Here is a 13,744-nt window from a genome sequence, read left to right as displayed (position 1 = left end):
GTGCACAAGATAGCGTTTGCGTGCACAAGATAGCGTTTGCGTGCACAAGATAGCGTTTGCGTGCACAAGATAGCGTTTGCGTGCACAAGATAGCGTTTGCGTGCACAAGATAGCGTTTGCGTGCACAAGATAGCGTTTGCGTGCACAAGATAGCGTTTGCGTGCACAAGATAGCGTTTGCGTGCACAAGATAGCGTTTGCGTGCACAAGATAGCGTTTGCGTGCACAAGATAGCGTTTGCGTGCACAAGATAGCGTTTGCGTGCACAAGATAGCGTTTGCGTGCACAAGATAGCGTTTGCGTGCACAAGATAGCGTTTGCGTGCACAAGATAGCGTTTGCGTGCACAAGATAGCGTTTGCGTGCACAAGATAGCGTTTGCGTGCACAAGATAGCGTTTGCGTGCACAAGATAGCGTTTGCGTGCACAAGATAGCGTTTGCGTGCACAAGATACCCAGCAAACCATGAATATGCAGAGGATGTCCACTAATGGTCCTAACGTCCAATGTCTATGTATGATATCCTCTGCATGTTGAGAGGACTATCGGATTCAGATATCAGTTAGTGGATATTCAGATGACATTCATACATGTTTTTCTTTCAGCACAGTGGAAGATTTGGAAATGTGCAAACAGCCTACCAGGAAACACATTAAAATTATGTTGCCTTTAGATTTTAATTTTTCTTGCTTTCGCAATCTGAAGTTTTCAGGAATGAATTATTTAAGCAGTCAGCAATTACATGCTTTGATTTTATGCAAGCAAATGCATGTGCAGTACGATTATTTGAAGAAACTTCTCAAGTTAGACTGAAAGCCACAAACGCCGCGAATTTCAAACCAGAACCGTAACTGGAACTCTATCGACATTAGGCAGCCCAACGGCCATGGGCATCATCATTAGCCGCGGCGGCCGCGAAGCGATGTTTTCTTGGTTCCTTTCAGCGTTCCTTTGCACATTTTATTTTTTCGCGTGTTCACATTTTCTTCGTTGTGGCGACAAGCTTGTGCGCGTCGTATACCGTCCTGTGCCAAGGACGGCAATAATGGTGAGTTTTTGCACACTTTTCTTTCAAACAAGTGTTAGTGTTCGTTTGTGGCATTGTGCAGTTTTCGTGCTGGCGATTTCACCCGCCGGTTTATCAGTTCGTGGAGTGCATAGATAGCTTAAAAATGCGTAGCGTTTAGTTAACTGGATTTGTCCCCGAAGCGGATACATGGTACAGTAGTGGCGCGGGAATGCCTGTGGCGGCCGCCTGGCATGCTATGACCCTCACTACAAAGGTAGACAGTTTCCAGTCTCCGGCGGCTCAAGAAGACAGTTTTGGCAGATCTTGTGTTGGTGTAAAATTTGCTAACAGGTCCCCTTTCGTTGCTGCTCTTCCCTTCAAAACTAACTGGGCTTTGTTTTTAGTCAAGCTCTTCTGTTTAAATTTGCCTTTTGCGGTCTGACATTGCTTTTTCATCTTTGTGCTTTTAAAAAACCTTTGTGGGTTCTTTCTTACTTGTAATTTTCTCCTATTTCAGTTGTTGCTCACTTCATGATATTTGGTTCTTGACTATTTTTGTCTTTCAGCTTGTGGTTTCTATAACTTTTGCTGAAAATTTCTTTTTATTGCAGTGTGTCAATGCAAGTAGTGCTGTGAAAATTATTGCTACTGTTCGTGTGCCTCAGTACGGGGTTACATTATATAAAATGAGAGTTGCAAATTGTAAACCTGTAATGCAACTGGGTGTGACCATTCTTCTCTCCTGTTCATTTTCAGGTATTTTGGAGAGCATGTTCAGAAAAGAGGCTGTCTGTATGTTGTCACTCACTAGCTGCATTTGCTCCATCAAGACAAAAAGCTGGTATGAAACTGTTTTTCGTGCTTCATTCTTAGGTTATTAGTCATGACCTATGGAAAGCAAATAGCTTTCACCAAATATATTCTAGTTCTTCATTAAAGACAGGCTAATTGCCAACTACTGCCACATCTATCGTCTTAACATAACACAAAAATTCAAGCAATCATGTTTCACTGGCCTAATTAACTCACTTGAGTTAAACCTGTTTTCTCACACGTCCCAACTTTGGTTCCGCAAATGCTTTCATGAAGCACAATTTATAATGTTCGGTAGTGATTAACATACATTTATAGCTTCTGGGCCTGGGAAGAGCTTTGATTTTAGACATCTCCAAGGCATGTTTCTATGTTAAACTCCAGGTTTCTACAATAATACTAAGGCACCTCAACAATGACTATTTGGTTTTCTACAGGGTCGCCGACTTTCTTTCTAACTGCACATCATTTGACTGTTAATGTAACCAACTCTTATGATGTTCCAATCCTTTCAGGCATGCCTCAAGGATGTACTTTAGCATGTTAACTCTTTCTGACCTGTATTAGCAGTTCATTTAGTGTTGTTTCTGCTTGTTTTTTGCTGCTGATTGGGTCATCTACTGCTTAATAACTGATGGTTCTGACACTGCATCACTTCAGACTGAATTCAGTAACGCTGTGTAACACTTTCTCTAGAATGTGGAGCTTTAATTTTTGTTACAAATTTATGTGCATTTCTCATAACCAGGCGCCCTGTTCTTGTTATTTTAAAGAATAGTTGCCTTGACTTTGTGCATATAAGTACTTTAGCATGCATTATACAACTTTTAGCAAATATTTATGGAAGTCCAACTAGTATTGCTTAAGTAATATCAAAATCTAATTGCATGCTGGTGCATTTAGAAAACAATTTTCACAATGGCAATGAAAAAGTACGTGCCAGCCCATTCCAGTTTTGTTCCCATCCGTGTTTCCTCATGCTGCATTCCCCGTTTATGATCTACCAACCAGACTTATTACAATATCGACCATTCACGGCTCTTTTTTTCATGTGTGCTTTCATACTGAATGTGTCCTATCGTTCTGCATAGATGCTGTTCGATCGAACAAGATTTCTCAACACTGGCCGAGATAGAAGGAGTGGTAAAAAAATGGCTGCAGCATGCGTCCTGCAGGCGGAAGCAGCTGCAGGAAAGGCACGCAAAGAAATCTGAGGCAAGTTGATTCCCTTATACCTTTTGTGAGCTTGAGACTGTTTTTGTGTGTACAGTGATGACCAAAAGTGTGCTCGTCTGCATAGACCTGGCATACCCAAAGGTTACATTCCACACCTCGTGTTATCCACTTTTATGGAGAAAGATACTTTTGATACCCCGCCGTGGTGGCTCAGTGGTTACGGCGCTCGGCTGCTGACCCGAAAGACGCGGGTTCGATCCCGGCCGCGGCGGCTGAATTTCTTGAAGGCGAAATTCTAGAGGCCCGTGTGCTGTGCGATGTCAGTGCACGTTAAAGAACCCCAGGTGGTCGAAATTTCCGGAGCCCTTCACTATGGCGTCTCTCATAGCCTCAGTCGCTTTAGGACGTTAAACCCCAATAAACCAAATAAACCAACTTTTGATTTTTGTGAGCATTTGTGTGCATACTATTAGTTTTTTGGTTTGCTGCCTCATGTAGCCTAACATTTTTAGTCCCCTGGTACAAAATTAGGTGCACTGCAAATTCACAAAGCTTGGAGCATAGTCTGCGTAGCTTAGATTGTTTCATTTAAGGCTAATTAATTGAGCAGATAGAACGCTTTGTATACAACTGAAAGAGCAAATATATTTCACAAAATCATAAGCTTGGCACTGTGACCTCCAGTGTTTTGGTGATAGATTTTGGACCTATAACTGATGTAATTTGTTTTTCTCAAAATTCGGTTTGATTTGGTTCATGGGATTTAACGTCAAAAAGCAACTGGCTATGAGGGACGCTGTGTGAAGGGCTGTGGATAATTTCGACCACTCTGGGTTCTTTTTATCATGCACTGACATTGCTACACAGGCATGCTGCGTGCCTGTGTAGCACGCAAGGAGGCTACACAGGCACCTTGCATGCACACAGGCACAGCCTCCACAGCCGGGATCAAACCTTGGGTTGCCTGTCTCAGTAGACGAGTGCCCTAACCACTGACTGGTTAGAACCCATGCACCCTTACATCACATCTGTCTTCAAAATGATTTGAAGATGCCTAGGGTGACAATTTCATAGATCTTGATTTTAAAAATGTTGTTTCCAATTTTTTAGCAGTTTCCATACCTAGAAAACGTTCGCCATTTGTGTTCTCTCTCCGCTGGAATGATAAGGACTGTTTTGAATCGAAGTTTGTTTTATGGGGTTTAACGTCCCAGAGCCACTCGGGCTATGAGGGATGCCGTAGTGGAGGGCTCCGGAAATTTTGACCACCTGGGGTTCTTTCACGTGCACTGGCATCGCATAGCATACGATAAGTGGTGCCTAAATGCAGTCACTTTCTGAAAAGTTCCGTGATTTAGTACAAATAGCACGTCATTGAAGGTTTTGATTCCTAGTTGCATTCGTATTCGCCTGTAGTGTCATTATGGAGCTTATTTTTTCCAAGCAGAAACTGCTTTAGCATGCATGTTTTTCTCCACAAAGTGCATTTTTTAGTTACTTGACTACTATTTAATACTATGTATTGTGCTCTATTATATTCACAGGCCACTCGAAATCAAGTGGGGACCTCTCCAGAGTAGTCGTCCGCCATTCCTCATTTTGCTTGGATTGTGCCTGCACCTTGGCTTTGTCACAGTGGTGGGGTACCTGACTAGGTAATAAAGATACACAAGAATAATGGTGGTCTTGCCCAGTGCTTTGTTATATTGACACAGCATCATTACATTCAGCGTAGAACACCCGGCACCTCCCTCCACAACCCACAAAAATATCGGATGAATATCTATTCAGTGTCCTTTAAATATCTCAGAGTGACCATATGTGGACAAAATATGGGCATCCACTTTTATCAAAATGAAGCTCATATGGATATTCTGTGGACATAATATGAACTTGTGAGAATATTATATGGACATCTGATATTTTATAAATTATATTATATGGATATCCCCTGAACATTACTTGGTTGGCTGGGTAGCGTTTGCGTGCACAAGATAGCGTTTGCGTGCACAAGATAGCGTTTGCGTGCACAAGATAGCGTTTGCGTGCACAAGATAGCGTTTGCGTGCACAAGATAGCGTTTGCGTGCACAAGATAGCGTTTGCGTGCACAAGATAGCGTTTGCGTGCACAAGATAGCGTTTGCGTGCACAAGATAGCGTTTGCGTGCACAAGATAGCGTTTGCGTGCACAAGATAGCGTTTGCGTGCACAAGATAGCGTTTGCGTGCACAAGATAGCGTTTGCGTGCACAAGATAGCGTTTGCGTGCACAAGATAGCGTTTGCGTGCACAAGATAGCGTTTGCGTGCACAAGATAGCGTTTGCGTGCACAAGATAGCGTTTGCGTGCACAAGATAGCGTTTGCGTGCACAAGATAGCGTTTGCGTGCACAAGATAGCGTTTGCGTGCACAAGATAGCGTTTGCGTGCACAAGATAGCGTTTGCGTGCACAAGATAGCGTTTGCGTGCACAAGATAGCGTTTGCGTGCACAAGATAGCGTTTGCGTGCACAAGATAGCGTTTGCGTGCACAAGATAGCGTTTGCGTGCACAAGATAGCGTTTGCGTGCACAAGATAGCGTTTGCGTGCACAAGATAGCGTTTGCGTGCACAAGATAGCGTTTGCGTGCACAAGATAGCGTTTGCGTGCACAAGATAGCGTTTGCGTGCACAAGATAGCGTTTGCGTGCACAAGATAGCGTTTGCGTGCACAAGATAGCGTTTGCGTGCACAAGATAGCGTTTGCGTGCACAAGATAGCGTTTGCGTGCACAAGATAGCGTTTGCGTGCACAAGATAGCGTTTGCGTGCACAAGATAGCGTTTGCGTGCACAAGATAGCGTTTGCGTGCACAAGATAGCGTTTGCGTGCACAAGATAGCGTTTGCGTGCACAAGATAGCGTTTGCGTGCACAAGATAGCGTTTGCGTGCACAAGATAGCGTTTGCGTGCACAAGATAGCGTTTGCGTGCACAAGATAGCGTTTGCGTGCACAAGATAGCGTTTGCGTGCACAAGATAGCGTTTGCGTGCACAAGATAGCGTTTGCGTGCACAAGATAGCGTTTGCGTGCACAAGATAGCGTTTGCGTGCACAAGATAGCGTTTGCGTGCACAAGATAGCGTTTGCGTGCACAAGATAGCGTTTGCGTGCACAAGATAGCGTTTGCGTGCACAAGATAGCGTTTGCGTGCACAAGATAGCGTTTGCGTGCACAAGATAGCGTTTGCGTGCACAAGATAGCGTTTGCGTGCACAAGATAGCGTTTGCGTGCACAAGATAGCGTTTGCGTGCACAAGATAGCGTTTGCGTGCACAAGATAGCGTTTGCGTGCACAAGATAGCGTTTGCGTGCACAAGATAGCGTTTGCGTGCACAAGATAGCGTTTGCGTGCACAAGATAGCGTTTGCGTGCACAAGATAGCGTTTGCGTGCACAAGATAGCGTTTGCGTGCACAAGATAGCGTTTGCGTGCACAAGATAGCGTTTGCGTGCACAAGATAGCGTTTGCGTGCACAAGATAGCGTTTGCGTGCACAAGATAGCGTTTGCGTGCACAAGATAGCGTTTGCGTGCACAAGATAGCGTTTGCGTGCACAAGATAGCGTTTGCGTGCACAAGATAGCGTTTGCGTGCACAAGATAGCGTTTGCGTGCACAAGATAGCGTTTGCGTGCACAAGATAGCGTTTGCGTGCACAAGATAGCGTTTGCGTGCACAAGATAGCGTTTGCGTGCACAAGATAGCGTTTGCGTGCACAAGATAGCGTTTGCGTGCACAAGATAGCGTTTGCGTGCACAAGATAGCGTTTGCGTGCACAAGATAGCGTTTGCGTGCACAAGATAGCGTTTGCGTGCACAATAGCGTTTGCGTGCACAAGATAGCGTTGGTTGGTGATATCGTCCCAAGCATATAAGACACCATCTATTTTGAGTTTATCAAACGCCAAGAATGCTTTTTGTCCTTTTTTTCTTTCCTCTGAAGTGCTGTTCCAGAGGTTCTGTCTTCTTTTTCTAATGATATCAGAAAAATCTTCAGAGATAGCAAGCTTTGTGCCCTTTAACTTCTTTGCATTACGTAGTATCTCCCTTTTTTCAGCAAGACTGCCAAGTCGTAAAATGACAGGCCTCTGGTAGCCAGGATAGCTCTTTCGAAGTCTATGTATGCGTTCTATGGTCGTGGCCGAAACGCCCAGCTTTTCGTAAAATACGCCTTCTACGATGCAACGGTTCAACGTTTCTTCTGTTTCATTGCTTTCCTCTTTAATACCTCGAATGACCAGATTATTTTGACTTCGATTTTCTAAGTTATCGATCTTATTTGTCAAGCCAACTACGGTTGAATGAACATACGCAATTGCGTTCTCTGATTCTTCAACTTTCTTTGACAGCTCAGTCAGCTGAGATATTGTTGTTTCCACGCGAGCAAGTTTATCCTTCATCTGCGAGATGTCAGCCTTAATTTCGTTCTGTCCTTCGAGAAGATTTTGCAGCAGTTGAACCGTACTTAGACCTGGACCAGGATTTGTTTCCACGTCGTCAGAGCAAAGCAGCAAGAGAGAAATAACATCCCAACACTCACAGGCAATGGATCATAAGGCATGTGGTCTTGGTAGCACTAGCAAACCGCGACTATCATCTCTGAAGGATTTAAAGGAATTTTTTCCACCAACCTGGATGAAGAACAAGAGCAGGTTTGTCATTCCAGTCGCTGCGGTGCTGCCAAGCCCACTGCCCTCACAGCATGAAAACGGCCTGGAAGAAACCGCCCCCTTTGTTGATAACACTGATGTCAATGATGTCGGTGCTCCTGTTTTTGCAGCGCAATCTATGGTTTTCGGCAGTCTGGTACGTAGTTGGTACACGTCAGTAGCGTTGAATATTCCGGGTGAAGTAGCAACTCTTGAATCTGTGAAGCATCATTCCTCGGCAAGCACCGGCGGCCAGAAGGCGATCAGCACCTGGATGAAGAACAAGAGCGGGTTCGTCATTCCAGTCGCTGCGGTGCCGCCAAGCCCACTGACCACACAGCGTGAAAACGGCCTTGAGCCATATGTGCATGTGTGAGTATGTATTGTTACTTGTCTTCAAGGCAGCCAAAGACGCACTCAAAGCAACATGTATCCAGAGTACACAGCACTCAGCTCAAATCTTTATATGCCAGCAACGGTTGCGCATAGGGTCTGTGTTCTCTTACATGCAACGCAGATTCAGATGCTCATGTTTATTCACGAGAAGCAAAGGTACAGTAATTATCACTAGTTCTCATTGAACGCCTGTGGGGATAGAGAAGGAAGTGAAGGAAGACAGACAGGCACCGTTGTGGAGGGCTCCGGGTTTTCTCAGACCATCCGACTTGTTTAACGTGCATTAACAATGCATAGCACACGGGCATTCTTGTGTTTCCCTTCCGCTGAAATTGAACTGCAGCAGCAGGGATTCAATCCCGCGACCTCGTGCTGATAGCCGAACACCTAACGCGGCAGTTTGTGTGACTTGGCGACATGTTTTCAAAATTATAGCATCACACAAGACAAGGCCATCAGGAAGACAGGAGACACACAAGCGCTCGTTTATCTCCAGTCTTTTTCACGTTCTCGTCTTGTGTTGCTCCTTAACTTTGAAAACAAGCCAAGTGCCATGACCGCTGAGCCACCATGGCAAGGGCATGTAACGCTATGAAGCAGTTTTCGGAAACATTTCGCAACCAATTGAAGTGACTTCTGCTATAGTGCACGGGTGATAGCCAGCTGTACCCATTATGACGCGTCCCAAGTTCTCAGGCAGGCATCGCATAAGTGTACCACTCAGAGAGATTCCCCCAACTAACCGACAAGTTCAAGCAAACTAGCGTTCCTCAGAAGAGCTCCTAGCTATGTCTGGCACATCCCAAGCCTGGGAAAACTAGCAGAGTCTAGATTGCAAAATGAGCCCTCTGGGGCTGGTAAAACTATGTTCGGAACAAGGACAACGATAAACAACACCACTGCACAGGGTAGCAATTCTGGTACCCTGTTCAGGTAATAAGTATCTTTTCTATATGCAGTCCTGTGTTGCACATCGATTGCAGTCATGTTTCTTGAGTGTTGTGTGGCTGAAAAAGGGTGAGAAAACATTCATTATGGCACTGTACTGATTTGGTTTGGTTTATTGGTTTATTGGGGTTTAACGTCCCAAAGCAACTCAGGCTATGAGGGACACCGTAGTGAAGGGCTCCGGAAATTTCGACCACCTGGGGTTCTTTAACATGCACTGACATCGCACAGTACACGTGCCTCTAGAATTTCGCCTTCATAGAAATTCAACCACCGCGGCCGGGATCGAACCCGCGTCTTTCAGGTCAGCAGCCGAGCACCATAACCACTGAGCCACTTCGGTGGGGCACTTATTTAGGCTAATCTCCCAAGGTGGAGAAGATTTGTAATGAGTAATTACTGATTAGCATGCACCTAAGCGCAGCCATACAGCTACAAAAGAATGCTATACAGGTTCCTCAGAAACTTCATAGTTGAAGGAAAATTTGTCCTGGTCTGGGTTTCGAACCTGGCACCACCGCCTCATCGGGGCACTCGCTCCAGCAACTGAGCTAACAGGGATGGCTACCATGTGGTAGGGTGAGCTCAAAGTGGGAATGGTGTTGGTTCAGTATTTTAGGAGAATCCCTCAAGATGGAATGATTTGTAATAAGGAAGTAATAGACGATATGCGGAATTGCTTGGTGGTCTGGCAACACCGCGCCCACAACTTCCGATTTCCATCTTGGTTTGGGCGAGCTCGTCGAGCTGGTGCATCGTTTGCTATGCTAACACATTCTTGATATCGGTATAGCTGTCATGAACCTTGCATGTGAAATTTCAACAGGAAAGCTTCAGCTGCTGCGTTGTTTTCACTGCTGATCTTTTACCAAATGTAGGTGCTTTCAGTAAGTGCCAGTTTCCTCCTACGGCGTCCTGAGCTTCGCTTGAAGTCTGGCGCTGATGATAGCCAGAATCTGCACTGGGAAGTGTGTTGGCAAGTCGAACTCTGCGCCGTCATTTTAATTCGCGCATTAAAGCACTGGTTCAAGCATCACGCATTATCATGGCTATTTTATTCCCAGGTGGACGCGATTTAATCTGGTGGGGTAGTGAGCGGTTATTTTGCACTGAGTGCACAGATGTCTTGACAAACTTCTGTGACAGTGTGAGCTTTCGTTCGCGCCAACGCCAGGAGCTTCATGCATTGCAGTATATTCACACAGGACCCTTGACCAGCTGCGTAATGCAATTCCTTTAGTGCAATGTACAATGCACATCCGCGGTTTTCAACGTCACCGTTTCAGAGCCCGGCGCCGGCTGGTTTTCGCCGCATTGAAACCGGGTCTTGCTTAAGACGCAGTTGAAGCGAGTATTGAGATGTTGTCAGTCGATATTAACAAGAGGAAAGTGGGCACATATAATTCAAAATATTGTAAGCAAAGATGCAGTTTTTTTTTTTCAGATAAGCACTGAGCTACCGTGGCGGCTTGATTAGAGAAAGAGCGTACTGCTGTAGGTGCCTGCACGGACTCAATACGCTGGTCAAGCTGTGTATGCGGGGGTGAAATTCGCATGTTCGGTTGCCTCCGACACTTAATTCGCTTCCTCCCAAACCTACACAAATTTCTTTGTTGCGAAGCAAGCTGTTGCAGCTTGACACAACAGCGTTTTCAAAACAATGTTGCACATTCTTTCTAGCTTGGAAATGCGGTTCGCCTTCACAATAAAGTAGCTATATTTTTTTCAGACTTTCGCCGCCGGAGATATCGAATGTATAGGAATCCTCAAAAAATAAAGCATTCGCACCTCAGTTTTTATACGTAGGACGTACTGATTCACAAAGACGTCTTAACGTGCATAACATATGCGGGCGCGATCACGTACGACATTTTAAGAAAACAATGTGTGGGATCTTGCAACAACCCCATGGTCCAGAGAGATTGCTATACTCCGTTTCATACATAGCTGTCAACGCTGCCAAAGGTACGAAAGTAGTCCGCTGCAAAAAACAAGCAAAATGTATCCGTCCGCCTCGCGTCGTGGCTGAGTGGTACGAAGCGCGCGCCTTTCTGTTCATTTTACAAAGGGCCTAGGTTCGACTCCCGGCTCGGGTGGTTTTTTTTATTATTTTTTTTTCATTTGTCTTAAAAGATTCATTAGGTAGAAACTCGAAACTGTCAAACTTTCAATGCTTTGATAGCTCTGAGATACCGGCGCCGCCAGGCTACGATGTCAGATCGCTCGATGAGTGCAAGACTTCGCTTTCGTTTTTCGAACTTAAAACCGATATCTTTTAGTAGCCTCCACAAGGTAGCCTTACTCATGTCCGGCAAATCGGCATCTTCGTTCACTTCATGCAGGATTCTGTCCAAAGTAGGTATTTCGCGTTCGGCATACATACGATGTAACTTGAGTCGGATGGCGTTGACTGCAAAGCTGTCATATTTAACACTGCGAGAGCTAGATATGGTCACCTGGCTAGGTCGTTTTTGTGGTGATCTTATTCCAGTAGCGAGACCTTCCTTCTTGAACCTCGCAACTGTCCGAGGGCTCACCCCGGTCATCTCGCCCACAGTTTCGAGAACTTCGCGCACAGTCTTCTCCGGGAAGCGCTTCCTTACGCTAGAGTAAACGTTGACAATAACCTGCTTGGAGTCTTTCGAAAATTTTGGAGACTTCAGCTTGGAGAACAGGCGAGCAGGAGATGTTTGTGAAGCCGCAGTGGGCGAAGAAAACAAGCGAGTAGGTGATAGCGTTGCCATTTTCTCCATACTCGGAAACCGAAAGACGAACGCGGAAGACATCACCGGCCGGCCTAGCTGCGAAAACCTGATACAGGAGGAGCCGAAAAAAAACCAGAAAACTAAGGCACTCTGTTTTGAAGAACATTAAAGAAAAAGCAATCTTTTTGCAAAATAAAACACCATTATTATTATGCTGCAATATTAATCAAAAATAACTTTAATTTTGAGTTCATTACTCTTGTCACTTTCGACGCACTACATTACGATGCGGACGAGGAGCGCGAACAGGCGCCGTAGCCTTGACTGCGTTGACAGCTATGTATGAAACGGAGTATAGCCCTTCCAAAACTAATTGAACGTGGGAAAAACTTAACTGAACACGAAACAAACTAAGCAGTAATGTGCGTGTGGTTCTTCGAGTGCGCTTAGTACACCACGGCATGAGCAATCGAGGTTTTTAGATGGAGCGCACTGAGTGCCCATGGCCGCGATTTACCTGCACATTAATGAACGTACTTCTTCGCGACTGGAATGCACGCTTGAGGAACACAGGTGTAGGCTCGCTTAAAAAAATTACCTTCTCTATTACGTTGCTCAAGTATGCGTCTACATATATTCACGCCTGACCGGAGAGTTAATAAATGCACTAAAGAGTCTTCTAATTTTGATCAGAGGCAACAAAGGATGTGGTCCGTATCTTAATGTAAACGCAAATCACCTAGAAAGCTTTGTGAAAAATCAGCGCAGAAAGCGCAAGCTGTGCACTGAATGGCGTGCTGACACACGATACCTCACATGGCATTTGCTGTTACTAAAACATTGGGACAGAGTAAAGAAAAAATAGAAAAGCGAAAAGCTGGAACGCACCTAGTTCTGGCACACATCGCAGTTTCTTTGCATAATGGACAGCATAGCGTAAGAGCGCATCGTCATTCCACTTTTCAAACGAAGCGCAGCTGTTTTAACCCAACGCAGGGCCGCGGTTTCATTTTCTGTACCGAACCAACATGGAGGACTTAGTTCTCGGAGCGCCGAGAGATGGCGCTGCGCATTTCGCACATCATCTATTACTCATTAGCATCCACCGATGTATAGCTACAAAGCTTTCAAAGCAGTCATATGGCTGCGCTTGGATGCTGATGAGTAAGTACGCCCTCATTAGTAAATTATGAACTCATTAAGCTTCTATTTAGCATAGCATGTCAAAGCTCACCACTAAAGTATTGTTATTTAGGAGCATTCAGGTATAATAAATATTAAAATAAATTGGTCTAATTATGTGCTTAGTCACTTGTTCACCTCAGCAAACCAATACAATGCTTTCTCATGCATAATGTATTCATTCAAAACTTCCATCATAATCTATTTCAAATAATATTGGGGCTGATTTACACAACAGGTGTGTCGGTTGCTACAGTAGCATCTAGGCTAATTTGCTCACTGTACACAAGCTACCTAGGACTAACAAGATAAACTCGTGCACTGCAAAGCTAAGAGTTCATTATTGTGCCTATCTGCATCAAACAAGTCTTTCCTTGGTGCTTGTCTTTATCATCTCTTCAGCTAAGCAACACAACTACTTCATAATATGGCTCAGTGAGAATGCTACGTGTGCATGCTTATGCATGTGTGTTTTATATATACAGGTATTAACTTGACTGTTGGTTCATCTTAAACCCAAAGGCCGTCAACTTCAAGTTGCAGCAAAGAGATGCCAGTAAAAACAAAAGGTATCCCTTGTTTGTTTTTCTTCGATGTTCATCGGCCTAACCTCAACTTGGTCTTTTCCAAGATTCTGATGCCGATTGATACCTCAGTTAATTTCTTTCCTTGAAAACCAGACTGGCAGTTAAATAGGTATATTTTGCTGGAGATGTTGAGAAGCAGCAACTAAGAGCAGATTCCAAAGTTCAACATATGTTAAGTTTGACAAACATCAGGCAGCAGTAAGCAATGCTCACTTTTGCTTGCTACTTTGGTAACTAGTCACCTTTAC

At 44.7% G+C, this 13,744-nt stretch overlaps 1 long non-coding RNA gene across 1 annotated transcript; it reads left to right on the top strand.

Moving 5' to 3' along the window:
* The first annotated feature begins 764 nt into the window (after window positions 1-764).
* Window positions 765-3,354, top strand: LOC149352918 (uncharacterized). Its single transcript, XR_016289566.1, has 3 exons — window positions 765-1,046; window positions 1,764-1,848; window positions 2,912-3,354. It is a non-coding gene; the product is annotated as an uncharacterized LOC149352918 (long non-coding RNA).
* Window positions 3,355-13,744: the final 10,390 nt, after the last annotated feature.

Source organism: Amblyomma mixtum, chromosome 3, assembly GCF_055824585.1.
Source record: "Amblyomma mixtum isolate Tamu chromosome 3, ASM5582458v1, whole genome shotgun sequence".
Taxonomy (NCBI): domain Eukaryota; kingdom Metazoa; phylum Arthropoda; class Arachnida; order Ixodida; family Ixodidae; genus Amblyomma; species Amblyomma mixtum.
This window is presented reverse-complemented; position numbering and strand designations above follow the sequence as displayed.